This window comes from Vitis riparia, chromosome 16 (genome assembly GCF_004353265.1).
Source record: "Vitis riparia cultivar Riparia Gloire de Montpellier isolate 1030 chromosome 16, EGFV_Vit.rip_1.0, whole genome shotgun sequence".
In the NCBI taxonomy this organism is placed as follows: Eukaryota; Viridiplantae; Streptophyta; class Magnoliopsida; order Vitales; family Vitaceae; genus Vitis; species Vitis riparia.
The window spans coordinates 21,624,315-21,641,209 of NC_048446.1; the positions used below are offsets into that span (position 1 = coordinate 21,624,315).

At 35.7% G+C, this 16,895-nt stretch overlaps 1 pseudogene; it reads right to left on the bottom strand.

The window, feature by feature from the left end:
* The window catches only part of LOC117933407, a 39,905-nt pseudogene that overhangs the window by 18,320 nt on the left and 4,690 nt on the right, over positions 1 to 16,895 (bottom strand).

The window sequence follows — 16,895 nt, forward strand, 5'->3', positions numbered from 1 at the left end:
GAGATCTTTCTTTCTCTAATAGGAATTACTAAGACAAAGCCAATTACACATTTCTACTATCAACCAGGTAAATATATTTGTAGCTGAGGAAAAGTAAGGATAATTGTAGACTAACAAAAGAGGACACAAACACATTCACTACTTAAATCAAAATCTATGTGGGAACCAACATCCACCTAGGCTAGATAGAACCATTGCTTAATAAATGACAATGGCACTCCAAAAGTTAGGTTAACTTTCCTATCACTTCAAGTCGAAAAGTGACAACTATTTTATGGTAATTCTTACCCTTACCTTTTTCTAAACATCATATCAAGGTGATAGGCTTCAAACCTATGATCCTCTGTACCCAAAACAAATGCGCAAACCAAGCTACAATACACCTCATTTCACCCATCAAAGCATATAGATCCATCAAATCAATGAACACTCAAGTCGAACTCACTCATGCTTTTGGGCACAAGAATGTGAGAACTAATCAAGACAAGATGTTGTGTAAAAGGTCAAAGGACGCCCTTTGACTAGAGCCCCTAAGACCGGGGTAGGGGATTTAATAGATACTCTTTGATGTCTTCAAAAGCATTCTGACATACTTGATCCCATTCAAAGGTTAGTCCTATCTCTTCATGCAAATGTGGGGTGCAGCGTGCCTCGTGTGTTACCTCCTTCTAAAGTCAATTGATAATATATATGCTCCTCCATTTTTTCACTAAGTCTAAGTAAATGAAATATATTATAGCCAAAGCTAATCAATCTTCTCCACTTATTATGCTTTACTACCCAAGAAGGAGAGAGAATACACAAGTGTTTACTTGGACAACACAATCATGGTCAAAATGGTTTAAGATTTAGAAATTTCAATTTGAGGGGAAGATGTTTCATCATTTTTGCATGTTATAATGCTCAACAATAAAAAATATAATAATTTCATTTTTATCAAGTTTATATCGAATGAGACAAATTAAACACATTTAAACAAAGGAAATAATATTTATTTTCCATAGTTTTAGAATATTTATTATATTTTTTTCTTTTTTATAATTCACCCATATGTATCTTTATTATTTCATTCCAAATTTCATCATATATTTATTGCATCTTCCCATGGTTACCACTTCAATATACATCTATATATAAATACAAAATAACGTTTTTGAATGAATCCCTTAGAAAGAGTGTATTATCCAAACCAATGATGAAAATATCTGTAATCACGAATATATCGGTAATCACAGATATATGGATATTTCGATTTACAGATATATTAGATATATCATAATATATCGACGGATATTTTAGAAAAAAATAGAGTTAGACCTAAAATTGATCAAAATTCATAAAAATGTAAGAAAAACCTCACAAAACTATAATTAGAAACATAATAGATATTTTAAAGTTATTTTGTTGAAGAATTTGATATATGTATAATATGATTTATCATATTTGACAATAATTTCGTATGTGTTAATAAAAAATATGACTTTTATAAATGTACATTTATTATTAAATTATATAAAATATTATTTTATAATAATATTGTGATGTTTGATTATAATATATTTAATTTTAAAATATATTTAATATTAAAATTATGATTCATTTAATTTAATTGTATTAAATGATATAAAATAAATGGTGATATATATATATATATATATATATATATATAATTTTTTAATATTTAATTACTCTATTAATGATATTATAAACACAAAAAAGAAAATTATCATGATAATTTTTATATTTTTGGTAATCAATTAAATGAAAAATTTTCATTTAATTATAAAATAATTATAATTAATTTGTTCTCTAAAATGTTTTAATATTTTGTTTATATGCTGACTTTAAATATAAATATGTTTGGTGTAATGCATTTAACAAGGGGTATACTTGTCCTAGTAGTAGGCCAAACTTCATGTAAGTCTTTTGTTTGGGTTTGAGTCCGCCTAACAACGAAAGTTTAAAGACAATTTTGAGTTTTCATAGCGGTCCTGTAGCGTGTGTTGACCGGCGTTGACCACCGTGTTGGCTGGACCATTATTCTTGTGGAATAGCCAACTGGAACATATGTATCATGAAAGTATGTAAGTGATCATGCTGATGTTACTGTTGAGAACCAAATCCGTTTGTTTACTAGGAAGTACTATTTATTAATTAGTAATACATCTGGGGTGCTTTGAAGCTTAATTTTATATTTGTGAGACATATATATTAATTAGTAAGTACTATTTATTAATTTTATATTTTAAATATAAATTTTAAAATATAATTTATCTTGTGGAATAGCTTAATTAGTGAGAGAGAGAGTAAATGTGTAACTTTAAGTTCATGACTTTTATTTCATATTAATTATTTAATTATTCTAAGAATATTAAATTTTAGATAATTAATAAGAATATTTATCAAATTGAAAAAGCTATTCAAATATTATTAAGCTATGATGAAGATAACTTTCTATAATGACTTCAGGTTTGAAGCCAAAGTTAACGTTTAGATAACAAGATTCAAATTATTTACTAATTTATGAAGTTTCTTAAAATATAAAATAACTTTTATATAAATTAAAAATCGAAATTATTTAATAATTTATAAAGAAGGGTTGTTCTTATTTTTAATTTAGACCAGTACTTAAATAGGTTATTAAAACAATCAAATACACAAAATCTTTTATATAATTTTAAAAAATAGTTTTTTTATAAGGGATAAGTTCTCTTTCAATGGGAGATTTTGAGAGAGATTTTTCTATGAGGGATAAAAGTGTTTTAGAAAGTAAGAAATATTTAAAAAAAAAAATAACAAAGTTTTTTCTTCATTTTTCAAAAATAGAAAATAGTGGACCCCTGTATTTCGGTTCATGCGCTTCCACTCGATGACGAGCTCAATAAACGATTTTATTTATTAGAAAATGACTTGAAGTCACCACTTATTTATTTTTATTTTTTTAAAAGGGTAAACAAAATAAAAAAAAAAAATTCTAAGTGTAACTCCTTATTTTGGAAAAAGGTGGTCTGTGAAAAACCGGATTGGGATCGGGGGTCGAGTTACTTATCGGGAAGGTATAGTAATGACCATAGCACCTCTCTAAGTCCCTAAAAACGGGTCTCTACTAATGAAATGAAGCAATCATGACAATTGATAAGTAAATCGAGAGATACCAAAATGATCATGCACATATGGGAATCGAAACACGCATAAAGAATGGCCAAAGTGAGAGTGGGTGCGTACCTTGACAATGAGCCATAATGCGCTATCAAGAAATAAGGTTAGTGCACAATTAAATAATATAAAGTATAACTCGCATGACACCAAACAGAATACGAAACCATCAGTGGCACACATGGCACTAAACTCAAGTTCATTTTTATTTTAAATAAAACTTATTTGATGTCGCCCCCTCCCCCCCCCCCTCACCAAGGCCCAATTTATCTTGCATGAATTGGTCTCACAAATTTCATTATTTCATAATTATGAAAAATCAAGAGAAACAGAAAGTTATTTAAAAACCAGAGTGGAATTAAAACTATTCGAGAGAAAACTGAATTTTTAAAATCTATTTGAAAATTGGAGTTTCGGAAATTATTTGAAAATTGGAGTCTTGGGAATTAAATTTAAGAATTTGAATTTTGGAAATCAATCGAAGGTGGAATTTATTTGAAAAATTGTTTAAATATGGAACTTTTAAAATAAGTAAATAAATGGAATAATGATTATAATAACGAAAATAATAATTAATAAATTAACGTGAATGGTGAAATTTTTGAGATGGGAAATTAGATTTGGAAGTCAGATTTTTAAAGAATTGTTTAAAGACGGACTTTTAAAACAAATAAAATAAGTAAATAAATGGAATAATAATAATGATAACGAAAATAATACTTAAACGAATGAACGTGAATAGTGGAATTTTTTGAGATTTGAAAATTAAATTTGGAAGACGGAAGTTTAAAAAGATTGTTTAAAGGTTGGAATTTTTAAAAATAAATAAATAAATGGAATAATAATAATAATAATAATAATAATAAAAATAATACTTAAACGAATGAATGTGAATAGTGAAATTTTTGAGATTGAAAATTAAATTTGGAAGTCAGATTTTTGAAAAATTGAACTTTAATGATTGGAATTTTTAAAGGAAATAAATAAATAAATAAACGGAATAATGATAATAATAACGAAAATAATACTGAAATGAATGAATGTGAATAGTGAAATTTTTTAGATTGAAAATAATATTTGGAATTGTGGGATTTTTGGAAAATTAAATTTAAAAATTTGGATCTTGGAAAATTAAAGTTAAAATTAGAACCTTAGAAAATTATTTTGAACTTTGAAGAATCAAATTTAGGGAATTGAATTTCGAGAATTAGAGTTTGGTGAACTAAGTTTAGAATCGGGTTTTAGAAGATTTTTTCGAAAATGGTAATAATAATAATTTTTTCGTTTTAGAAAAAAATACATGAATAAGTGAATAAATTTAGAACTTTAAAATTTTAGGGGATTTTTAAAGGATCGTTTGAGAATATATAAAAACAAAAGAAAAGAGAATACATAAAATAAACGAAGAAATGAAACTTTTAACGGAGAGAGTTTGAAAAAAAATGAAAAGAGTTTAAAGTGCATCGTTTCTTCACGTGTTCAAAGTGGCAACAAACCTATTTTTTTCTTTTATCAACTAGTTCCATGCACTGCTCGAGCTTGTTGAGATATTAGGAGTGTTTAGATATTAGGAAAGTTGAGATATTAGGAATGTTGAGATATCAGGAATGTTGAGATATTAGGATATTAGTTGTTCTTTCCTTATATCATTCATTTCTTGTATCATTCTTTCCCATTCTTAGAATGGTGATTACCCTCTATATATACTCTGTACATGAACGAATGAAATAATTAATGAAAAACTACCATTCATCAATTTGAAGATGGTATCAGAGTCATGGAATTGAAATCCTGGATATTTTGTCGATAAGGCCAGCCATCGCCCTTCCTTCGCGAAAAAAAAAAATGAGTGAAAAAAATACTATTGTTTTTCAATATGAAGGTACATTTAATCCAGGAATTATTTTGACTGAATCATACTATGACGTTTGGTCACAACTCGTGGAGATGCATATTGTTGAACGGGAAAAACTTTCCTACATTCGAGGTAAGACAAATCCACCAAAAGGTGAAGAGATGGTTGTTAATGTCCATGAGTCCAGAAATTATGAAGCGTTACTTACGCTTACCCACCGCTCAAGAAATTTGGAGTGCATTATCAAAGACCTTCTATGATGGAAGTGATGAATCCGTGGGTAGAGGCTTCAGATTGAGCTTTGGGGTCTCTTCTTTAGCAGCTTTTTGTGCCTCCTCTTTATTGAACAAAGGTAGAATCTCTTCTCTCCTCCCCCAACCTTGTAGAGTAGCAAGCACATCTGAGGGTTCAGGCAGCCCTTCTTCAAGATCCCTAAGACTTTCATTCAACTTGTCTTGCATCTTCTGATTACAGTGCTCCTCCACTAGAGTGTCAATAATGCACACCTCTTCTGGACCTTCTTCTTCTTCCAGAGTGATTAGTTTTTTGGACATATAGAAGATATTGAGCTCCAGTGTCATGTTGCCAAAAGTGAGTTGCATGAGTCCATTCCTACAATTTATAATTGCATTTGATGTAGCAAGGAATGGCCTTCCAAGGATGATAGGAACATAATTAGTTTCCTTGACAATTAGGTCCGTGTCAAGAACAACAAAATCTATTGGATAGTAGAAATTATCAACTTGAACTAAGACATCTTCAATTATCCCCCTTGGAATTTTCACTGATCTATCTGCTAGAGATAGAGTGATTGATGTTGGCTTCAATTCACCAAGTCCCAATTACTTGTAGACAAAGTATGGTAACAAATTCACGCTTGCTCCCAAGTCTAACAAAGCTTTTTCCACTACTTTTTCTCCAATCATGACTGAAATGGTAGGACAACCCGGATCTTTGTACTTCAAAGGAGACTTGCATTATATGATAGCACTTATTTGCTCAGTCAAGAAGGCTTTCGTATTCACATTCAACCCTCTTTTGATAGTACACAAGTCCTTTAAGAATTTTGCATAAGTTGGAACTTGTTTGATCATATCCAGCAATGGGATATTGACTTTCGCTTGTCTCAATACTTCCAGAATTTCTGATGCATTTCTGATTCCCTTTTACCCATGCAAAGCTTGAGGAAAAGGTGGAGGTGTGTGTTTCTTCATCACATCTCCTTTGATAAGTACTTTCTCCGGATTTGCATTCACTATTGAATCATGGTCCTCTTTCCCTTCACTAGTATCTCTCTTCTTTCCTTTGATTTCCTCCTTCTTCTTTGTCTCTTCTTCTTCTTCCTCTTCAACACGTGACTTGGGTGTTGGCAGCTCAACCTTTTTACCACTCCTTAGAGTGATCAAGGCCTTAACATCTCTCACCTATGAAGACTCTCCCTCATGAGTTTCCTCTTCATGGATACCCTTGGGGTTTTGGTGAGGTTGAGAAGGAAATCTCACCTTCTTTTGCACTGTGTTCAGGTTAGTGAGCCTTGAGATTGAATATTGGAGATTATCTATCTTCTAAGATAAGTCATTTTGCATCCCATCCATCATTTTATTCAATGTATTCTCTACACTGTCAATTCTTTAACTGAGTTGAGCATTGATGGATTTTTGATCTCCAACAAAATCTCCCACAACCTTGCTTAGATTCACTATCGCTTGTTCAAGATTTGAAGCTTGTTGAGATGGTTGAGCTGGCTGTTGGTACTGAGGTGCTCTTGGCTTCCAGGAAAAATTTGGATGGTTCCTCCAATTTGAGTTATAAGTATTTCCATACGAAGCATTGTTGTTGGGCTTGAATTGTCCAATGACATTTGCTTGATCTCCAAACATTTCCCTTACAGTTGGAATTGTAGGGCACTCCTCCACCAAGTGCTCATAAGATTGACAAATAGAACATGGCTTGACTTGCACTAGTGTTTCAGCAACAACTTGAACTTCATGTGTCTTTTTCAGTTCTAACTCCTCCAATCTTCTCGTCATAGCTGCAAACTTTGCCTCATATCAACATCTTCATTCAAGGTGTACATCCCAACCTTAGCATTAAAGGCATTCGATTGAGACTTCATCTTCCCTACTTCTCCTTTGTTCGGTTCATCCCATCCCCTTGATACTTCAGCCACATAACTCAAGAAATCCATGGCTTCCTCCGGATTCTTACTCATGAAATCTCCTCCACACATTGTCTCTAGGAGTTGCTTCATTGAGGAAGACATCCCATCATAAAAGTAACTCACCAATAGCCATGTATCAAAACCATGGCGAGGACAAGCATTGATGGCTTCCATGTATCTTTCCCAACACTCATAGAATTTTTCATTCTCTTTAGCTGAGAAGTTTGAAATTTTCCTTTTCAAGCCATTTGTTCTGTGAGTAGGAAAAAATTTCTTGAGGAATTCAACTTGCAAATCAGTCCAAGTCTGGATACCCCTTGGCCTTAAAGAATTAAGCCAAATCTTGACCTTATCCTTTAAAGTAAAAGGAAATAGCTTAAGTCTTATCAAGTCGATTGAAGCTTCTCCTTCTTGAAACATATTACAAACATCTTCAAATTCCTTGATATCGGCATAGGGATTCTCACTTTCCATCCCATGGAAAGTTGGTAGAAGTGGAACAATATGCGGTCTAATTACTAGCTGCTCTATATGGGGCACTATACATGATGGTGCACTCATACGAGGTGGATGCATGCGGTCCCACATTGATCTGAAAGCATTGGGATTGTCCTGGTGACCATGGTGACTATGCTGATCTTCAAGTGTAGCTTCCATGATGTTCAAGCTCAATTCCAATTCCTTGTTATGAGGTGTTTCAAGTTTCACAGGCCTTCCTCCATTGACTCGTATCCAATTTGGCATACACAACTAGTATCAACTATAACAAAAATAAAGAAACAAAAGAAAACAAAAGAAAACAAGACTACAAAAAAAAAAAAAAAAAAAAAGATTAACTAAAGCTAAATTAAAGGATATGTTAGAATATGAACAAGTAGAAGAAACGATAAAAGAGTTAGTAAAATGAAAATAAAAAATCACCAAACTTGTGATGAAGATCACAAGTGCTCTGAAAAGATAATATCACTGTGGAGTTGGCACCTCCTCGGCAACGGCGCCATTTGATTCCGTGCCCAGCTGGTGTACGTTGATTTTTGGTCCTCAGACAGGAGTAATCAACAAAATTTATAACCTATATCACCATGTACTAGGATAGCCTCAGCTAGTATAGCATAGTGGCTCTAGGATCGTTCACTGGGAAGGGTTTTCAACTTACAACTGATAATAATTCAAAGTTGAATTGATGCTTTTTCATTTCAAGGTTAGCTTCAAAAGAAAACATAAACTTTGATTTAAAAAGGATTGGTTTCAAGCTAACTTAAAAATAAAGTAACGGAAATTACTTATAAAGAAAAGCGTTTCTTGGAGTTTTAGGATCACTGGGGTCAGGCTCCTAATACAAAAACAGAGTTCCGGTCACTTGAATCTTTTCCTCGTATTAGAGAATTAACATATAGTTATTTCTCTAACCGGTGTGGTACAGATGCTTCCATTTTATGGATTCAAACACTAACTCCTTCTCACTGATTCATCTCACAATGGCTCGTGCCTCTCACCTAGCATTTGCCATTCAAGGTGATCCTTAACCTTGGATTTCCTTTCTCAAGCTCGCAAGAGATAACTAATGGATGTCTCCTTAGAGTCCAAAAGCTTACCAAGTGTTGGCTATTCTAGAAAATCCTACCTTCAAGCCACCTCCCAAAGGCTCACAAGAGATAAACTAGTGCATCTCAATGGATGGAGATCACTTGCCTTACCAAGTGTTGGCCCAGGTGAATTAAAGGCGTTTTAAGTTAACTAAAAACATAGAAACCATTAACGGGTCATACTTTCTCTTCATTAAAAGCTGAAACAACAAAACTTCCAATTTTTGCATTTGGCACCTTACCCAGCTTCCTTAACTCCAAGAGACAAAAAGTCTAGCCACTCATTCTCTGAGGAAACATCCTCAGAGCTTGTTTGGCTAGTAAGAAAAATACAATCAAAGTGAGTAGATAAGGCAGAGCAAAGCTCTATATATTACTTCCTTCAAAACTATACAAAAATTTGTCTCTAAGAACAAGCTCCCCGAGATGTCAGTGTAAAGAAAATTACAAACTATATATATGAGGTTATTCACCCTTTGTTCTTACTTATTAACTAAGGAATCCTATGATTGGTGGATTAGAAGGAGAGAATGGGGATTTAAACAACAAATATCTGAAGAAAAAAATCTAAAAGAGTCGGTCGCAAATATCTGGAAGCACTCAGGTGGATTTCGCAGGCATACAAGATGGGCTGTGAAATTTCGCAAGTTGAAGGTCTCCATTTCGTAGCCAAAGGCTGATTTCGCAGCAAGCACCTTGTGATTTCGCAGCTGCGAAATTGGCCTTCAGCTTGGTGTGATTGGCTTCCAATGGCTATAACTTTTTCATTTCAACTCCGATTCACACACCGTTTGAAGTGTTGGATTCCTGACTTCTCAAGCTTCAAAACGACATATAGTGTGCATGAAATGGATTCTAGGAAGTTCTCTAAATATGTCCAACAGTTGCTGTCCTCTTGAATTCTTCATGTTAGATTTCTTTCTTTGCTTTCCTAATTTGCTTTTGGCAAAGGACTATAAAGCTTCAAAGCTTGGGTTTTTCATGTAAATGAGCTTCCAATTGCTTTTCCATGAATTCTATAGAACTCTCCTCAATCTTGAATTGCTTTGGTGATCAAAATACTATCAAAAACACCAAAACTTGACACAATTTGATTAGAAACGATTGCAAAGGTACTTAATATGCTAATTGAGTTAAAAGTTAATAACTACTACTCAAAAGTGTTTAAAAGAGTTAATTACAAGCTACAAAATAACACTTTTTGAGTAGTAATCACTCCAGCTCGTGAGTTCAGGGTTATGGATTTTATCAACAACTCAACATTATGGATGATATGAACAACTTGAGATCCCTTGAGCTCAAGCCTCTAGATGTTATGCATAGCTCAAGGTTGTTGATTAGATGAATGATTTTGCATCATGAGCTAAGGGCTATGGATGACATGAATGACTCTAGGTCGTGGACTCAAGGATTTAGATGCTATGAACAACACGGGGTTATGGTTGACATGAATGACTCCGGGTTGTGAGCTCAAGGCTCTAGATGCAATGAAGAGCTCCAGGCTATGAAGGACATAAATGACTTTGGGTCGTGAGCTCAAGGCTCTAGATACTATGAATAGCATAAGGCTAGGTTAACATGAATGACTCTAGGTCTTAAGGTCAGGGCTCTCGATACTATGATAGCTTAGGGCTGTGGTTGACAAGAATGAATTCGAGTTGTGAGCTTAAGGCTCTAGATGCTATGAACAACTCAGAGTTATAGATGATATGAACGACTAGAGATCCTGTGAGCTTAGGTGTCTAGATGCTATGAACAACTCAAGGCTGAGGATGATACAAACAATTCATAGTCATGAGCCTATGAGTCTAAATGCTATGAATAACTGAGGGTTGTGGATGACATGAATAACTCCAACTCGTTAGCTCAGACCACTATATGCTATGCATAGCTCAGGGTTTAGTTTTCGTTAACATGAAGGATTCCAAGTCGTGAGCTTAGTAGTTTAGATGTTAGGAAAAGGTCTCTGGTGTGGAGAACATGAACAACTTTGAGTGGTGAGCTCAAGGATCTAGATGGTATGAACAAATCAAGGTTGTGGTTGACATGAAGAAATCTAGGTCAAGAGCTTAAGGCTCTAAATACTATAAAAAGCTCATGGTGGTGGTTGACATGAACGACTGAGAGTTGTGGATGATATTAATGACTCGAGATCTTATGAGCTTAAGCTTCTAGATCCTATGAACAACTAAGGATGGAGATTGATATGGACGATTCTTGGTCGTGAGCCTATGAGTCTAAATGCTATGAACAACTCAGGGCCTTAGTTGACGTGAATTACTCCAGATCGTTAGTTTAGGGCTCTAGATACCATGAAAAGCTCAGAGCCGTGGATGACATAAATGACTCTAGGTTGTGAGCTTAGGGCACTAAGTGCTATGAACAACTCATGGTTGTGGTTGACATCAATGACTTCGGGTCATGAGCACATGGCTCTAGATACTATGAAAAGCTCCAAGTTGTAGTGGACATTAATGACTCCCGGTTGTGAGCTTAGGGATCTAGATGCTATGAATAACACAAGATAGTGGTTGACATGAATGACTATGGGTCCTAAGTTTAGGGCTCTAGATGCTATGAACAACTAAGGGTTAAGGTTTACTTGAACGACTCCAGGTCAAGAGCTCAAAGCTCTAAATGCTATAAACAACTTAGAGTTATGGATGATATGAATGACTTGGGATCCTGTGAGCTAAGGCCTCTAGATGCTATGAATAACTTAGGGTTAAGGATGATACGAAAGATTCTTGGTTGTGAGCCTATGAACCTAAATGTTATGAATAACTCAAGGTTATGGATGACATGAATGACTCCGGGTCATGAGCTCAAGGCTCTAAATGCTATGAACTGCTCTAAGCTACGAATGACATGATGACTCTGGGTCTTGAGCTCAGGGCTTTCAACGCTCTGAACAACTAAGGGTTATCGAAGACATGAGGTATTCTACGTCATGAGGTCAGGGCTCTAGATGCAATCCACAACTCTAGGCTATGGTTCATATGAATGATCCTAGTTTGTGAGCTTAAGGGTTTAGACACTATATACAACTCATAATTGTCAATGACATGAAAGACTCTGGGTCATGAGCTTAAGGCTCTTGATGCTATGAACAGCTTAGGGTTTTGGAAACCATGAATGACTCAGGGTCATGAGCTTAGGGCTCTATATATTATGAACAACTCAGGGTTGTGGTTGACATGAATGACTTCGAGTCGTAATCTCAAGGCTTTAGATCCTATGAACAACTCAGGGTTATGGATGACATGTGCTACTCTAGGTCATCAGCTTAAGGCTCTAGATACTATGCATAGCTTAAGGCTGTGGTTGACATGAACGACTCTAGGTCATGAGCTTAAAGCCTAAGATGCTATGAAAAGCTTAAGGCTGTTGATGACTTGAGCAACATTGGGTCATAAGATCGGGGCTCTAGATGCTATGACTAACTCTTGGCTATGGTTGATTTGAACGACTTCAGGTCGTGAGCTCAGGACTCTAGATGCTATGAACATCTTAGGGTTATTATGACACAAAAGAATCCAGGTCAAAAGCTTGAGGCTCTAAATGATATCAACAACTTAAGATTGTGAATACCAAGAACATCTTAAGGCTATGGTTAAAATGAGTGACTTCAGGTTATGATCTCAGGGCTTTAGATGCTATGAACATCTTAGGGTAGTCAAATTCATAAGCTACTCTAAGTCGTGAGCTTAGTTCTTTAGATATTATGAACAGGTTTGGGCAAAGGTTGACATGAACAACTTCAAGTTGTGTGCTCAAGGTTCTTGATGCTATGAATAACTTAGGGTTGTCGATGACATGAAAGAATTTGGGTCATGAGCTCAAGGCTCAAGATGTTATGAAGAGCTCAAGGTTGTGGATGACAACAGCTACTCTGAGTTGTGAGCTCAAGGCTCTAGTGTTATGAACAACTCTAGGTTGTGTATGACATGAGCTACTCTGGGTCGGGATTTGAGGGCTCTAGATACTACGAACAACTCTAAGCTATAGTGAAAATGAATGAATTTGGGTCGTGAGCTTAGGTCTCTAGATGCTATGAACTGCTCTAGGCTATTGGTAACATTAGCTTCTCTTGGTCTTGAGCTCAGGGCTCTAGCTGCTATGAACAACTCTAGGTTGTGGCTTACATGAACAACTCTGGGTTGTGGCTTACATGAACAACTCTGGGTTGGGAGCTTAAGGCTCTGGATGCTATTAACACCTCACGGTTGTGGATGACATGAGCTATTGTGGGTTGTGAGCTCAAGGCTCTAGATGCGATGAATAGCTCTAGACTTTAGTAGACGTGAATGACTCCCGATCATGAGCTTTGTCCTCTTGATGCTATAAACAGGTTAGGGTTCTCGATGACATGAAAGACTACAAGTCATGAGATCAAGGCTTTTGATGTTATGAACAACTGAAGGCTGTGGATGACATGATCTACTCTGGGTTTTGAGCTCAAGGCTCTTGATGATATGAATAGCGCAGGCCTATGGATCACATTAGCTACAATGGATCGTGACCTCAAGGCTTTAGATGCTATGGATAGCTCTAGGATGTGGTTGACTTGAAAGACTCTTGGTTATGAGCTTAGGTATCTAGATGCTATGAACTACTCCGGGTTGTGGATAACATGGGCTACTTTAGGTCATGAGCTTAGGGCTCTAGTTACTATGAACAACTCTAAGGTATGGCTGAGATGAACAACTTTGGGTCATGAGCTCAAGGCTCTAGATGTTATTAACAACTCACAATTATGGATGACATGAGATACTATGGGTCATGAGGTCAGAGCTTTAAATGCTATGAACAGCTCTAGGCTTTGGCAGATATGAATGACCCCCTATTATGAGCTTATGTCTCTTGATGCTATGAACAACTCAGGGTTGTCAATGACATGAAAGACTACAGTTTGTGAACCTAAAGCTCTTGATGTTATGCACAACTGAAGGTCATGGATGACATAATCTACTATGGGATATGAGCTCAGGGCTCTAGACGCTAAGAATAGTTTAGGACTATGGATCACATTAGCTACTTTGGGTCGTGAGCTCTAGGCTTTAGATGCTGTGAATAACTCTGGGTTGTGGTTGACTTGAATGACTTTAGGTTATGAGCTCCAGACTTTAGATGCTCTGAACAAGTTAGGGTTGTCGATGACATGAAAGACTTTAGGTCGTGAACTTAGGGTTCTAGATGTTATGAACAACTTAAGTTCTGGATGACATTAATGACTCGAGGTTGTGAACAAAGGACTATGGATACTATGAATATCTCAGGGATGTGGTTGACATGAATGACCCTGGGTCATGAGCTCAGGGCTTTGGATGCTATGAGCAGTTCAGGGCTATCAATGACATAAGCCAATCCGAGTCGTGACCTTAAGGCTCTACATGCTATGAATAGCTCAAGGTGGTTGAAACATGAAAGACTTTGGGTCATGAGCTTTAGCTATTAAATTCTATGATTATCTCAAGGCTATGGAAAACATTAACAACCCTAGTTCTTGATCTCAAGTCTCTAGATGCTACGAACAACTCTAGGCTATGGTTGACATGAATGACATCAAGTCATGAGCTCAAGGATTTAGATGCTATGAACAACTTAGGGCTTCCGATGACATGAGCCACTCAGGGCTTAAAATGCTATGAAAAACTCTAGGTTGTTGATGATATGAAACACCTTGGGTTGTGAGCTCAAGGCTCATGATTTTATGAAGAGCTTAAGACTGTGGATGACATGAATGACTTTGGATCGTGATCTTAAAGCTTTAGATGCTGTGAATAACTCTGTACTATGGTTGACATAAAAAGCTCTTAGCCAGGAAATCAGAGCTCTAGATGCTATTAATAGCTTAGGACTGTCTATGACATAAAAGACTACAGGTCGTCAGCTTAGGGCTCTTGATGCTATGAAAAGCGTAGGATTGTGGATGACATCAACAACTTTGAGTCGCGAGCTCAAGGCTTTAGATGCTATGAATAACTCTGGGATGTGGATGACATCAGCTACTATGGATCGCGATATCAAGGCTTTAGATGCTATGAATAGGTCTAAGCTATGTTTGACATGAATAACTCTAGGGTCAAGAGCTCAGAGCACTAGATGCTATGAATTGCTATGGGTTGTGGATAACATGGGCTACTCTAGGTCATGAGCTAAGAGCTCTAGATGCTATTAATAGGCTATGGTTATGGATGACATGAGCTACTCTAGGTCATGAGCTCAAGGCTCTAGATGCTATGAACAGTTGTAAGCTTCAGTTGACGTGAACGAGTCTCGATTATGAGCTCAAGCCTCTTAATGCTATAAATAGCTCAGGGTTATCGATGACATGAAAGACTACGAGTCGTGAGATAAGGGCTCTTGATACTATGAACAACTCAGGGTTGTGGATAACATGATCTACTTTGGGTTGTGAGCTCAAGGCTCTAGAGGCTACGAAGAACTCTAGGTTATAGTTGACTTGAACGACTTCGGGTCGTGAGCTTTGGGCTTTAACTACTATGAATAACTTAGAGTTGTTTATGATACGAAAGACTCTAGATTGTGAGCTTAGGGCTTTAAATGCTATGAACACCTCAAGATTGTGCATGACATGAATGACTTGAGTTTGTGAGCTAAGGACTATAGATACTATGAGCATCTCAAGGCTGTGGTTGACATGAATGACTTAGGATTGTGAGATCAGGGCTATAAATACCATGAACATCTTAGGGTTGTGGTCGACATGAGCGACTCTAGGTGTGGACTCGCATTTTTCATGTGCGTCCCCACTTGATCAGCGAGATTCATTTTTTATTTGTAAAAAATTAATTTTAGAAAAGTCAGAGTCGCTATTTATTTTATTTTATTTTAAAGGAAAAATAAAACAAGAAATAAAACCCTAAAAAAAATGACTCCATAGTTTTGGAAAAAACATGTCTTTGAAACACCCGAGTCTAGGTCTGGGGATCAGGTTACTTATCGGGAAAGTGCCCCAAAGAGGTAGCACCCCTCTAAGCCCTATAAAGGTCTCTATTAACTAAGTTGAGGGAGATGTGGCAATTAATTGATTAATTATAGATACCTAAGCAGGCTAGGTGATTTCAAAAAATAGCATGCCAAACAAGATCAAATTACAATAAAGGAGAGTTAGGGTGCATACCTGAACTGCTTCTTAAGTGCCATCAAAAGGCATCAAAAGGTTAGTTTGGAAATATACACATAACATGCATTTTTATCAAAGATAATCAAACAAGCATCAAAGCAATCAAGTATGACATCAAACATGGACATGGCTCACGATAATATACACATTCATAGAATTTTAGAATTGGGGGTAGAAAGAGCATACCTGATTAGCGAGCATCCACACTTCTATAGGAAACAAGGGTAGCTCAACAATAAATATAAAACAAATTCATGTATTTATGATGAGGAAATGTAATCAATAAAATATCAAACAAACAATATTGAAGATAATATCATAAATGTTGGGCCCCCTCCAAAGCTTTAATCAATTTTGCATGAGTTGATTTTATGAATTCCATTGTTTGGAATCATGAATTTTTGTTCATGCTTGTGGAAAATCACGAAAATAGTTAAAAAAAAAAATCAAAGAAAATAGTGGAAGTGCATGCCCAAAGGAAAGTGGCAGCAAATAACATGTTAAAATTTGAATTTTATGCCTAGAAACTCCTAAGGAACTTTAAAGAAAACCAAAGTTGTTTTGATGAAAGAAAAGGTTTTGAAATCCAGATTTAAGATGCATAAGATCACAAAATGAAGAAAAAGAAACATTAGGAGTATGATATGTGGCGAGGTGGCCATGTTAGAGTGAGACCAGGGGGTATGACTAAGTTTGCATTGCTGATGGACGCATGAGGAGGCCTTTCCAGAGTGATAGTTGTCTGGAAAGAAGCTGAGTGCATTCATTTTAGAGCCCATGTTCATTGGATTTCAGGGCGCCACTTCGTCTGAAAAGGGGCTTCAATTCAACTCTAGTTTCTCAGGATCACAACCCGAATTATCAATAGAAGCTTCTGGTGGAGGCGTAAGACTCAGTTTCAGGTTAGGTTCCCTGTATTACTACTCATTCTCTCTGAAATTTTCTTTTGTCTATTGTTTCTGATCATAGTAATTGCTTGTCTAGTTC